The sequence below is a fragment of the Jatropha curcas genome, chromosome 11, assembly GCF_041381405.1.
Source record: "Jatropha curcas cultivar XTBG-Jc1 chromosome 11, XTBG_Jcur_1.0, whole genome shotgun sequence".
In the NCBI taxonomy this organism is placed as follows: domain Eukaryota; kingdom Viridiplantae; phylum Streptophyta; class Magnoliopsida; order Malpighiales; family Euphorbiaceae; genus Jatropha; species Jatropha curcas.
Window position 1 is genome coordinate 13066243 of NC_143161.1, and position 12454 is coordinate 13078696.

Genomic DNA, 12454 nt, shown 5'->3' on the forward strand with positions numbered 1-12454 from the left:
CGTAATAAAAAAATAAATAATGATAAAAATATAATAAAAATACAATTGTCGGGATTAACGCGTGGTGCTTAGTTTAAATGCGAAATCTATGCCATGCGTTCGTGACAGATTTGTGATTGGTTGCTCAATGCCATCAAATTGACTTGAAGGAGAATAGGAAAATGAATAGTTAGAACAAACGTCCATTGTATTAAAATAAGTTTTCTTTACTTCTGTATAATGTTGAAAAGAAGTACATTTAATAAAGGGTCTGAATTTCAAAAATTTTCGTTCCTTTTGTTTCGGGGACATGATTAAAGAATGCAAGACCTCCCTCTCTGCTTATCCGATCAAGATTGACTCATCTATTTCGAAAATGTTCTGGCTGTTGGTCCTGCCTAAGCGATGAATTCCTTTAAATATTGATCAGGAGAACGAACACCATTTTCTCAGTGATTTCCTTGGAAAGATCAATAAAAAAAAAACACCATGAATAAAACCTTAGTACTCATGTAGGTTCATGCATACATAAAGAAGTTACATATGTTGTTTTTGTTTGATCTGTGCAGGTAATAAAATAGTCACCCCCTCTTTTTGTTTCCTAATGTAAGCTTCTGCCTTTAAATCAAATAATTCATTTTTATGAGCTTTTATTTATTGATCCAGGGGCAGGAGGCTCAAATAACTAACACAACAAATGATTTCGAAAGAAAAGATTTGTTGTCTTTTGTTGTCCATGTGTACAGAAGCAGGAATTAATAAGGACAAAACCACCGGAGTCATTAATTAGAAGAAAGGGAATACATTAATTGAGAGCTCATGGCTCGGGAATACAAGGAACTGAAAAGAAAAAAAAAGGGAAAAGCAGCAAAACATTTATTCCAGTAGGGGCTATCATCAGACGCCAATCTTTGCAGAACCTAGCATCATCATGGGGTGTAAAACCAGTGGACGTACTCGGGTGTCACAGTGTCCTGCATCACTCCTTGACCTAGATACCTCATGTTTCGGTTTCACCAGCGGTCAGCCATATGGGTCAAAAACCTCGGTGTCATGAGACCACTTTCAAAGTCATGAATTCTGGGAATGCGCTGTATCATTCCGTATTGACGGCTGATCCTGTCTGAGAAATAAGCCATGGAACGGTCCAGACTGGCGTACAACACGTAATTGAGGTTCATGCTTTCGGTAGTGACTAGTCTGATCCTCCACCAAGGACAAGTCCACCGAATTGTCGGGTTATTACCAAAATCGAAATTTCCTCGAGACCGAGACCGAAAGTTGGCAGGGCCATAGGTTGGAATCAAACGAGCTGGGACCAGAAGAATCAGGCTTAACTTGTCTAAAGCCCAGGCTTGCAACAACATCGGACAACCACGATGGTGAACATTGAAGTTGGTGATGTGAAGGGCAATATCCCTAACCCAGCACATCATCTCCCCCATGATCATCATGAAGACAGTACGATGATACATTTGCATGTCACGAACAACTGTCAAAAATATAATCTTTTGCCCTGATGCAAAATTTTCAAATTTCACAGTTTATAATTAATGCATGGGGGCATGTGATGTCCCAACATTTTTCTAACAAAAGACAAAGTCTGTTTGTACACAGATATTGCTCTTTTTCTCTTGAACAAATTTTCAGGCCAATCGGTGATGGTTTTTCGAAGCCGATAGGTCCTACTGAGCAGTGATGGTGTATTACGAAGCTGTTCGGATCATTTTCTCGATTAGTGATGGTGCATTGCGAAGCTGATCGAGTCAATCCTCTTACTGATTAGTGATGGTGCATTGCGAAGCTGATTAGGACAATTTCAACCTCCAAACAGTGATGGTGTATTACGAAGCTGTTTGAACTCTCTACCTGGTCAATGATGGTGAATTGCGAAGTTGACCAGGACAATTAAAACCCTTCGAGCCAATCAAACCCAGCCTTGAAGGTATCTTCATTTCCAATCAGATCAAATTATGGATGCCGTTACTGATCCGACTGGAGCCGATGAAAGCCGATCAAACCGAGCTGAGTAAGTGGCCAGATGATCAAGTCAATCCAACATCTTTCAAGCCGATCAAACTGAGCTTTGAGGATGATTGCCAGATTGAAGGCGCATCAATGGACCACTTTAACATTAATCGTTTATACAATTAATGATAAAGTGGGGGGGCAAACTGTTGATGCGTGTTTTTATTCCCCCGCCTAGCCCGATGAGGATATAAAGATACGAAATAAGGAATCAGGGTCAACCAGAAGCCTTTAAACCCAAAATTGATTCAAACCGGTTCAAGGAGTCTGACCTGCGCTAGGGTTGTGTCACACAGCTATAAGTTGCGTGACGGCACTAGTAGTTGCATCACGCAACTCTAGCCAGGATGACATCACTTGGACAAGCCCGTGTAACGATTTTCGCTTTTTGTGTGGATATGCGGCAACTGTACGAAAAGTGAGCTGCGTGACGCAGCTCTCGGGTCCGTCATACAGCTGTTAGTTGCGTGACGCAGCTGTTAGTTGCGTGACGCAGCTCTGTTCTGTTGCCCTACCCATATAAATACAACATTTTTATCTCTTATACGGGACCTTTGAAAAAAAAAACTAAGAGCGATTCTTTTGGAGAACAAAAAGAGCATTTGCGACTAGGTTTTCTACAAGAACTCTTTTGAGTCATCTTGAAGAAAAACGAAGCATTAGAGATTAAATAGGTTAAAAACAAAATCACAAAAAAGAAGAGAAAAGAGAGAAAAGAAAAGACAAAGGGGTTCTTTTGATTAAAACTTTGCAAAAGACTTTCTATGATTCTGAAACAACATTCCTAAGACATTCAAACCTCGTGCAATCCTCAAATCTGAGGGTTAGGTAATCATCTAAACCTTTCTTATTACTTTCTTAGTTGTTTATTTATTAAATACCCATTTTATTGGGGTTTGGGTGGTTAGATATTGATTAAATAGTATTTTGCCCATTATTGAGTGTTTCTGAGTAATATTAAATAAGTGTAGATAAAAAGAAAATGTAAAAAAAGGGTAGTTTGAATGGTAGTTACGGACTAGAGCAGCTGCGTCACCCAGCTACTACCTGCGTGACGGAACTGTTCATGTCCAAAAGAAGTTGACTTTGTCCGGACCACCTGCGTGACGGAACTGCTCGTGATCAATAAGTTTATTTCGTTTATGTTTTGTTATTTAATATTATGTTTTAAATAAGTGATTGATGAATCTGGGAATTTTGATAAAGTCACGAACAGTTCCGTCACGCAACTAGGAGTTCCGTCACGCAACTGTTCTTCATAGAACAGCTGCGTGACGCAACTGTTTTAGGGTTCCATAATAGTTTCATTTTTTTATCCAATTTTGTGAAATTAAATAAAAAATTTTATCTTTAATTGAAGAAATAACCAATAATGGGCAGATTATGATTTAATCATATCAAATAGGTTAGTATTTTATTATGCATGTTTATGGGATTTCAGGGTTTATTATGTTTTAATTAAGTAGAATGTATTGCAACTTCGATTTGTGGCCCGCCTTTAACCATAAGGCAAGAGCGGGTCTTTTAATTATTTTTACTATGGGTGGATGATTAATGTGGTTTGAATGGTTATGAATGCAATGAATGGATCTATTTGGGACGATTAATTAATTTTCCACATAAGAGCTCGCTTCGATTTATTCGGGTTGGGTTTAATTAAATAAATTGGCTTTCCTAAAATAAATTAGAAATTGTAGGTTAAAAAGAGGCTGGTTTTCCGGGCGTCGGCTTCCAATGGGCTGACGTACCCAATTCCTTACCCAGAATCGTACTTGGTACGCCTGACCAGTCTTTTTAAAATAATTGGCCTTGAATAAAATTGGGTTAAATGAAGTCACTTTTATAAAATAAAATTGGAAACGGTCCCATTGCCGAAATAATGGGTGGCGACTCAAATATTTTATAAGATCGATTTATCAGCATCGCATTCCTAAAAGGTTTTGTCACCATTTATTAAATAAAAAAATCACATTTCCAATTTAAAATCCAAAGCAAAAAGTTTTCCGAGGTCCTTCCGGGGTATTGGATTCTCTAGGTGAAAACATTCCCCCAATTTAATTGAGCACATTATCCCCAATGTGTTCAAAATAAGCCTACTTCCCTAAACTTATCACATTATCAAAAGAAAAGAATAAGAGAGTGTAGTAAGCATTACCGTAATTGTATTGAAAAATACAATAGAGCTGGGTGTTGGAATGTAGCATAGCCAGAAGATCAGAAAAACAATAAAAGAAAAAGTTACAAGAATAATATTCTAAGAAATGGAAAACATCAACAAAAGGAAAGAAAAATTCAAGACATAATATTCAGTATATAAGAACAAAAGTCGAAATAAAAAAAAACAAACGAAAAGAAGTCAAAATCTATCAAGACTCCGGTGGTGGAGGCGGGTGTGGCTGCAATAACTAAATTACAGTGTGGAGTTGGCCTTGCAAGGTATCCATGAGAGAGTCGAGCCTCCCGTGCATTATCTCTATAGAGTGGAACCTGTCAGCAATCATGGATTCCATTCCGTTAAGACGATTGTTGAACATGTCCATTCGAGACATCATCCGACCTAGCACTTCATCGTTGGACATGTTCGAGGCTCCCTGAAAGGATGGTCCAGCAGTGGTACCTGCACTAGAGGAAGTAAAAGTAGGGAAAGGAGTCGGATTTTCCTCCTCCATGTTAGCGTCATCGGCATCCTCAGCTTCCTCATCTTCAGAGCTTTCTTCTCTAGCACCCACTAAGCGGTATGAATCTCCTACTTTTTCCACCAGTTTCATATGAATCATAACATCTAAGTCTAACATGGTACCCTTTCCCCCTCCCACACTATCATAGATTGGTCTAGCGGGGTTCCAAACTCTCACACATGCAACAATTCGGGTCACAAAGCACCCCATCATAATAGCCCTTTTTCCGCTCTAGCTACCCTAGCCCATCGTTGGCATAGCCAATAACCAACGTTTAGCAAATCCCCTGATCAATTGCCCATACAAAATATAATTCATTTAAACTTAGTACTCCATCGCTCTCACTTCTTCCAAAAATAGTGTTAGCTAGGAATTTGTGAATGTATCTCAGGGCAAGATTTCTTAATTTTGATGCCTTTGAAAACCTAGGATTATAATTATCTTCTCCAGTCAAATCATGCCATGTACTATATTCATTAAAATCCTTAGGTATTTGATTTTAAGCGTTTTCAGTGGGAAATCCAAATATATGGCTAACCTCATTCACGGAAAAATCAAAAGTTCTACCAAATAGCCTGAAGCGGATTTTGCTCAGGAAATCGACAGGCAATAATCTAATGAGAGAGGAATAAGAACTCAAAAATTCTAAGGTTAGAGGTGCATAAACTAAATCTTTCATTTCAATAAACTACCCCCAACCTGCACGCCTAAGTGGTTCTATCACAGCATCCCTAAGCCCCGCTTGTGCTAGAGCAGACTCACAATAAATCTATTCGGTAAATAGGTCGAAGGGATAGTTTATTATACCTCTCTTGCTGTTTTGGTGAAGTAATCTCAAATGGAGGAGGAGCTGGCGTTGAAGGAGGGGGAACCAGTGGAGGAGGAGTAGTGGAAGACTGAGCGATTGGCCATTGTCTAGCGACAACCGAGGAGGCGGGTCTACTGTGCTTGTATCAGGGAGGCATGGTGAAGGAGAATGGTGAAGAAATTTGGTGTGTAGTGTGTTTGGTTTGAGAGAAAAGGGAGAAAAGAGAGAAAAATGGAGAGGAAGGGGCGTGGCGGCTAGGGCGTGTCACTTTGTGGATTTTAACTTGAACCTGAAAGAATTTTGACTAAAACAGAGGAACAATTATGGAGAAATTTTGGAGAAAAATTGTAACAGAAATAACAAAAATAAATTGAAACAAGAAACTGGAGAAAAATAATATGGATTGTCTCCCACAAGCGCTTTTGTTTAACATCGTTTAAGCTCGACGCACTCAACCTAGTTCAGGTCAAACAAGACTGATGGTATTTTTGACTAGATCAAAGTTGTCATTTTGATAAACTTTCAAACATTGAGCATTAACTTTGAAACTTCGATTACCAACCACTATTTCGATGGCCCTATGTGGAAAAATTTCTTTGATCGTGAATGGACAGGAGCATCTAGAGCCCAACTTACATGGAAAGAGACGCAGTCTAGAATTATAGAGCAATACCTGTGGTCCTACCTTTAGATTCCTCAGGATAATATGCTTATCATGCCATTGTTTGGTGCGTTCCTTATATATTTGGGCATTCTCATAAGCATGGAGGCGCATTTCATCCATCATATTCAATTGAAGCAACTGTTTTTGACCAACTTCCTGAGTATTAAAGTTAAGAAATTGAATTGCCTAATATGCTTTGTGCTCCAACTCAACAGGAAGGTGACAAGCCTTACCGTAGACCATGCGATATGGAGAGATACCGATTGGTGTTTTGAATGCGATTCTATAAGCCCATAGAGCATCATTGAGTTTCTTTGTAACACCCACTGCCCGATCCCGAAAGACCCGATGGTGGATGCCACATTCGGTGCCGGAGGCACCGTCCTAACCTACATATAAATCAAACAATCATATTATGAATTAGAAGTGACTTAGTATTCACAAGTTTAGCAAGTAATAGTATTTTGTTTTGAAAATGATTTGGGAGAATCCTACAGAAAAACTGCAAGAGTTTCCCCTAAAAATAGAAGTTGCCAAACATATGAATACAAAGCACTCCCAAATTCAAACTCCAAACCCCGTCAAACTCCAATAACAACACAATAGCACTTCTATAATTTCATAACTCCATAGTTCCTCAATAACATTATAATATTCATCACTTCAATACATTCATTTAAATATATCAACTTCTAATGTTCTAACCATTAAATAAGTCCAAGTTTATCTCCCAATATATATACACCAAAATAATTTACAATAACATGCTTAAGTTATAAATGAAATAATACAGTCTCCAAAAATGTAATACTTATACATGCCATAATTTTTAGTTACATGAAATACTAATCAACTACCAAAAGATCTCTTCAACTCTGATGCTACTCTTCAGATCTTTAAGCAGCAAGCACAATCTCCAACCTGCGCGTGATAAAATCAACGCGCTGAGTATAAGACTCAGTGGTGCTCATAAAACACAACAAACCAATGTTGTGATGACAACATACTTAAAAACAATCATTTATATACATAAAATCATTAAATTTGAACATGCAGTACATATGCACACCAACACATCATGCTTTAGAAATTCATTTGATATCATAAATAAGTTGTGGTAAATTAAGAGTTATTAACATAATGTGATCTCATTTATTTCACTTCCTTAAAAATATTGTATAAGGGCTCACATACACTTAGGAGAAAAAGAAGCAGATAAGTTTTCATAGCTTATTCATAATGGCCTTAGGTCGCCAACCTTTTCATAACATATAGAGTGCTTCCGCCCTAACATAAGACACCCACGTGCCTAGCATATGATCATAGCTTCTTATCATAATGGCATCAAATGCCGAGCATGCTCATCATACATAATAAAATCAAATCATGCATCAAATCCACACCAAGTATATTAGAGCCCAAAAACATTTCTCATAAAATTCATTTTCTTTAGACTTCTCATAATAAAAACTTAATTTAAACTTAAGTAATTCATAAAAATTCTCATACTTAAACAAAATGACTTAACATAGAAAATTTTCCAGCATAAAAATAACATGGACCTTTGCTGTGTTTTTAAAACCTAACCAGAGCTATGGGTCTCCAAATTAACTGAAATTAGAGTCATTAGAAAGATAAGACAAAATTCTACAAATGTTATGAAAGGATCACAGCCTAGATCAATATGGAAGATAACAAAACAAAGCTAGGAACACAGACTGACAGACCAGACCTGATTCAGCAGAACCAAGTCCATTTTTTCTTGAATTCCTACTAAACCCCACACTCAAATTAAACCAATCCAGAACGAGAGAATTATCAAGACACAGGGCAACAACTTTTATGAAGAACTCAGAACCTAATCTTGTCATTATAGTGGTCAAAATGGGCACTCAATTCAGTGATGCATGTGGCCCGACACAAACAGAGTCAGTTTGGGTGTTTTAGCCATAAGTTGAGTTATATATCTCCAAATTGGACACAAGAGGATGGGTTGGAAAGCTAAGAGATAGACCTACAACTTTTATGAAGGACTTAGACACAGATGGAAATTAGAAAGGATTGATAAATCTCACTCAAAATCACGTTTTTCCCAAATTCAGTTTACTTTAGCCATGAAAGGAACATGAACCACAAAGATACAAGGTAGCAAGGTCTACCACAACATAAATACTCATCAAACATCATCCAAGAGCATGTAATGGCAACCAAAATTCAACAAACCAATCATTTCATACAAAATCTCAAAATATACACATAATAGCATAAAGGCACAAAATCAAAATTTGAGTAAGGTAAGTGTGTTTATGATTACTAACCTTCAAAACAAGCTTTAACAAGCTTTAATCAAAGCTTCTCAAGCTTTGGTCTTGCCTTTATCCTTATTAGAAGGCTCTCCACCCTCTACATGGAAGAAACTCAAAATCAAACAAAGAAAACAAATAAAAGAAGTAATTGGAGCATGATTAAGCATGTATATGTTAAAAGACAACTCTAAACCCAAAAATAATGAGATTATCATAAAATCACTTACTTGACCCAAGTAGGAAAATCACCAAATTCCTTGAAATTAGTCACCAAAGATTACTTCTCTAGCTTCACTCTCTAAGATTTATGACTTAAATCAAGTTGGATGGGTGTTTACTAAGTAGGAATTGAAGAAAATGAAGAAGAAGAAGAAGAAGGAGGAGGAGGAGGAAGAGAAACGTGGATGTAGAAGAAGATGGCAAAATTTGGTGGTCAATAATTGATAGTTGCTTTATTAAAGCAACTAAGGGGGTATTTTGGTCTTTTCTTCAAATAGGAGGGTGTTTTGGTCTTTTCTCCAAATATTCTCCAATTAAATTCCTTCAAAATATTATTTATCTCCACAAAACTCTCTAATTTATTCCATAAAAATAATTTCTCAAATTTCCTCCATAAAAATAATTTGCTCAAATTTCCTTACTTACTATAACACCATAATTCACTATTCACTAAGTATCTAAATTCTCCAAAAATATTCCTTACTTACTTTCTACCCATAAAAACCATGCATACATGCTCCAAAAATGTTAAATAAAATATAAAACATAAATAGTAATTTTTCGAACCAAAAATAATACCAACTTCTGGACCGGTGGTACTATTCACAGACCGGTAAACTACTATTAAAACACAGGAAAAAATGGGGCGTTACAGTTCTCCCCCCCTTAAAGAATTTCGTCCTCGAAATTCACCTGAGTTAAACAACTGAGGATGCTGTTGTCTCATAATATCTTCACTTTCCCATGTAGCTTCCTCGGTCTTATGGTTTCTCCAAAGAACCTTTACCAACGGAATTCTCTTATTCCTTAGTTCCTTAATTTCCCTAGCAAGTATCCTCACTGGCTCTTCCTCATAAGTTAAATCTGGCTCTATAGTCACAGATTCCACTGATATTACATGTGATGGGTCGGACCGATACCTCCTCAACATAGATACGTGGAAAACATTATGTATCCTATCCAGGTCTGGTGGTAAAGCTAGTCTATAGGCTAATGGACCCACACGCTCAATGATCTCATATGGACCAATGAACCTAGGACTAAGCTTACCCTTTCTTCCAAATCGCAATATCTTTTTCCACGGAGATACCTTAAGGAAAACCTTATCTCCCACTGCATACTCTATATCCTTCCTCTTCAAATCCGCATAAGATTTCTGATGATCTGAAGCTGCTTTCAATCTATCTTTGATAATTCTGACCTTTTCTTCTGTATCCCGAATCAAATCTGGACCTACCATCTTGCCCTCACTCAATTCTGACCAACACAGTGGAGTCCTACATCTCCTACCATATAGTGCTTCAAAAGGGGCCATCTGAATACTCGACTGATAACTGTTATTGTAGGCAAATTCTACAAGTCGAATGTACTTCTCCCAACTGCCCTTAAACTCAATAGCACAAGCTCTTAACATATCCTCCAAAATCTGAATAACCCGCTCTGACTAACCATCTGTCTGAGGATGAAAAGCTGTGCTGAAATTCAGCTTAGTACCTAGAGCCTCATGTAGCTTCTTCCAAAATCTACAAGTAAATCTCGGATCTCTATCTGAAATGATGGAAGAAGGAACCCCGTGTAATCTCACTATATCATCTATATAAAGCTCTACATACTGCTCCATGGTGAAGTTGGTTCTAACAGGAAGAAAGTGTGCCGACTTAGTTAGTCTATCAACTATTACCCATACAGCATCTTTCTTTTTAGGAGTTAAAGGCAATCCAGTCACAAAATCCATAGTAACCTTATCCCATTTCCACTCTGGAATAGAAGTAGGATGTAACAAACCAGAAGGAAACTGATGCTCTGCTTTCACTTGCTGGCACGTCAAACATCTCGACACATAATCTGTGATATCCCTCTTCATCGCCGGCCACCAATACTGTGATTTCAAATCCTGATACATCTTATTACTGCCAGGATGCATAGCATAGGGACTACTATGAGCTTCCTTTAAGATACTCTTCCTCAGCTCTGAAATTTTAGGCACACAAATCTGATCCCCAAAGTACAAGCAGTCATCATCTTTAATCATAAATCTCTTTTTCCTTCCATCTCTGACTCGATCTTTCCACAAGGCAATTGTCTCATTATCTCTCTGTGCATCTCGAATCTGCTGAAGTAGACTAGGTCTAATCATAAGCTCTGCCACGAGTGCACCATTACTAGCTACAGATAATCGCGTATTCATAGCACGTAAAGCAACCAAGGACTTCCTACTAAGTGCATCTGCTACCACATTAGCTTTTCCCGGATGGTAATCAATGGTGAAGTCATAGTCCTTAAGTAGCTCTAACCATCTGCGCTGTCTTAGATTAAGCACCTTTTGAGTAAGCAGATACTTGAGACTCTTATGATCCGTATACAGATGACATTTCTCACCATACAAGTAATGCCTCCAAATCTTCAAAGCGAAGACTATAGCTGCTAACTCCAAATCATGCGTAGGGTAGTTCTTCTCGTGTGGTTTAAGCTGTCTAGAAGCATAAGCAACTACCTTACCCTCCTGCATAAGCACACAACCCAATCCATTATGCGAAGCATCACTATACACATCATACGGTCTACCCGAAACTGGCTGTGTCAACACTGGAGCCTCAGTAAGCATCATCTTAAGCTTCTCAAAACTATTCTGACATTTATCATTCCACTCGAATCTAACATCTTTTTGAAGAAGCCTAGTCAAAGGAGCCGCAATGAGAGAAAATCCCTTGACAAATCTTCTATAATAACCAGCCAATCCTAAGAAACTCCGAATCTCTGTCACATTCTTAGGTGGCTTCCATTCAAGCACTGCCTCTATCTTCTTCGGATCAACTCTAATACCCTCAACAGAAATAATGTGACCCAAGAAAGCAATCTCAGACAACCAGAATTCACACTTACTCAACTTAGCATACAACTGTCTCTCTCTCAATATCTGAAGTACAATTCTCAAATGGTGATCATGATCCTCTCTAGTCCGAGAATATACCAAGATGTCATCAATGAACACAACCACAAACTGATCTAAGTAAGGATGAAAGATCCGGTTCATCAAATCCATGAACACTGCAGGAGCATTAGTCAAACCAAACGGCATTACCAAGAACTCATAGTGACCGTAGCGTGTCCTGAAAGCAGTCTTAGGTACATCTGATGCCTTCACCCTTAGCTGATGATAACCTGATCTCAGATCTATCTTCGAGAATACACTAGCTCCTCTCAAGTGATCAAACAAATCATCTATCCGAGGCAATGGATACCGATTCTTCACAGTAACTTTGTTAAGTTGTCTGTAATCAATACACAGTCTAAGTGATCCATCCTTCTTCTCTACAAACAATACTGGAGCACCCCACGGAGATACACTAGGACGAATAAACCCCTTATCAAGCAATTCCCGAATCTGTATCTTTAACTCTTTCAACTCAGAAGGTGCCATCCGATACGGAGCAATGGATATCGGTGCAGTACCAGGCATAACCTCAATACAAACTCAACCTCTCTCTCAGGAGGTAAACCAGGCAACTCCTCTGGAAACACATCCGGAAAATCACATACTGTGGGTATATCATGGACACTAGGAGATTCTGACTCTGGAGCAAGTACACAGGCTAAGTAGGCCTCACAACCATGCTGGATCAATCTTCTAGCAGTAGAAGCAGAAATAACATTAGAGAGGTAATCCGACCTCTCACCCACAACTACAATCTCCTCACCAGATGAAGTCTGGAGTGTATTCCTCTTAAGTCTACAATCAACCATAACTCCATGTCTAGATAACCAATCCATA

General features: G+C 38.2%; 1 pseudogene; it reads right to left on the reverse strand.

Moving 5' to 3' along the window:
• Positions 1–4925: 4925 nt before the first annotated feature.
• The window catches only part of LOC149492605 (uncharacterized), a 46229-nt pseudogene continuing 38700 nt past the window's right edge, over positions 4926–12454 (reverse strand).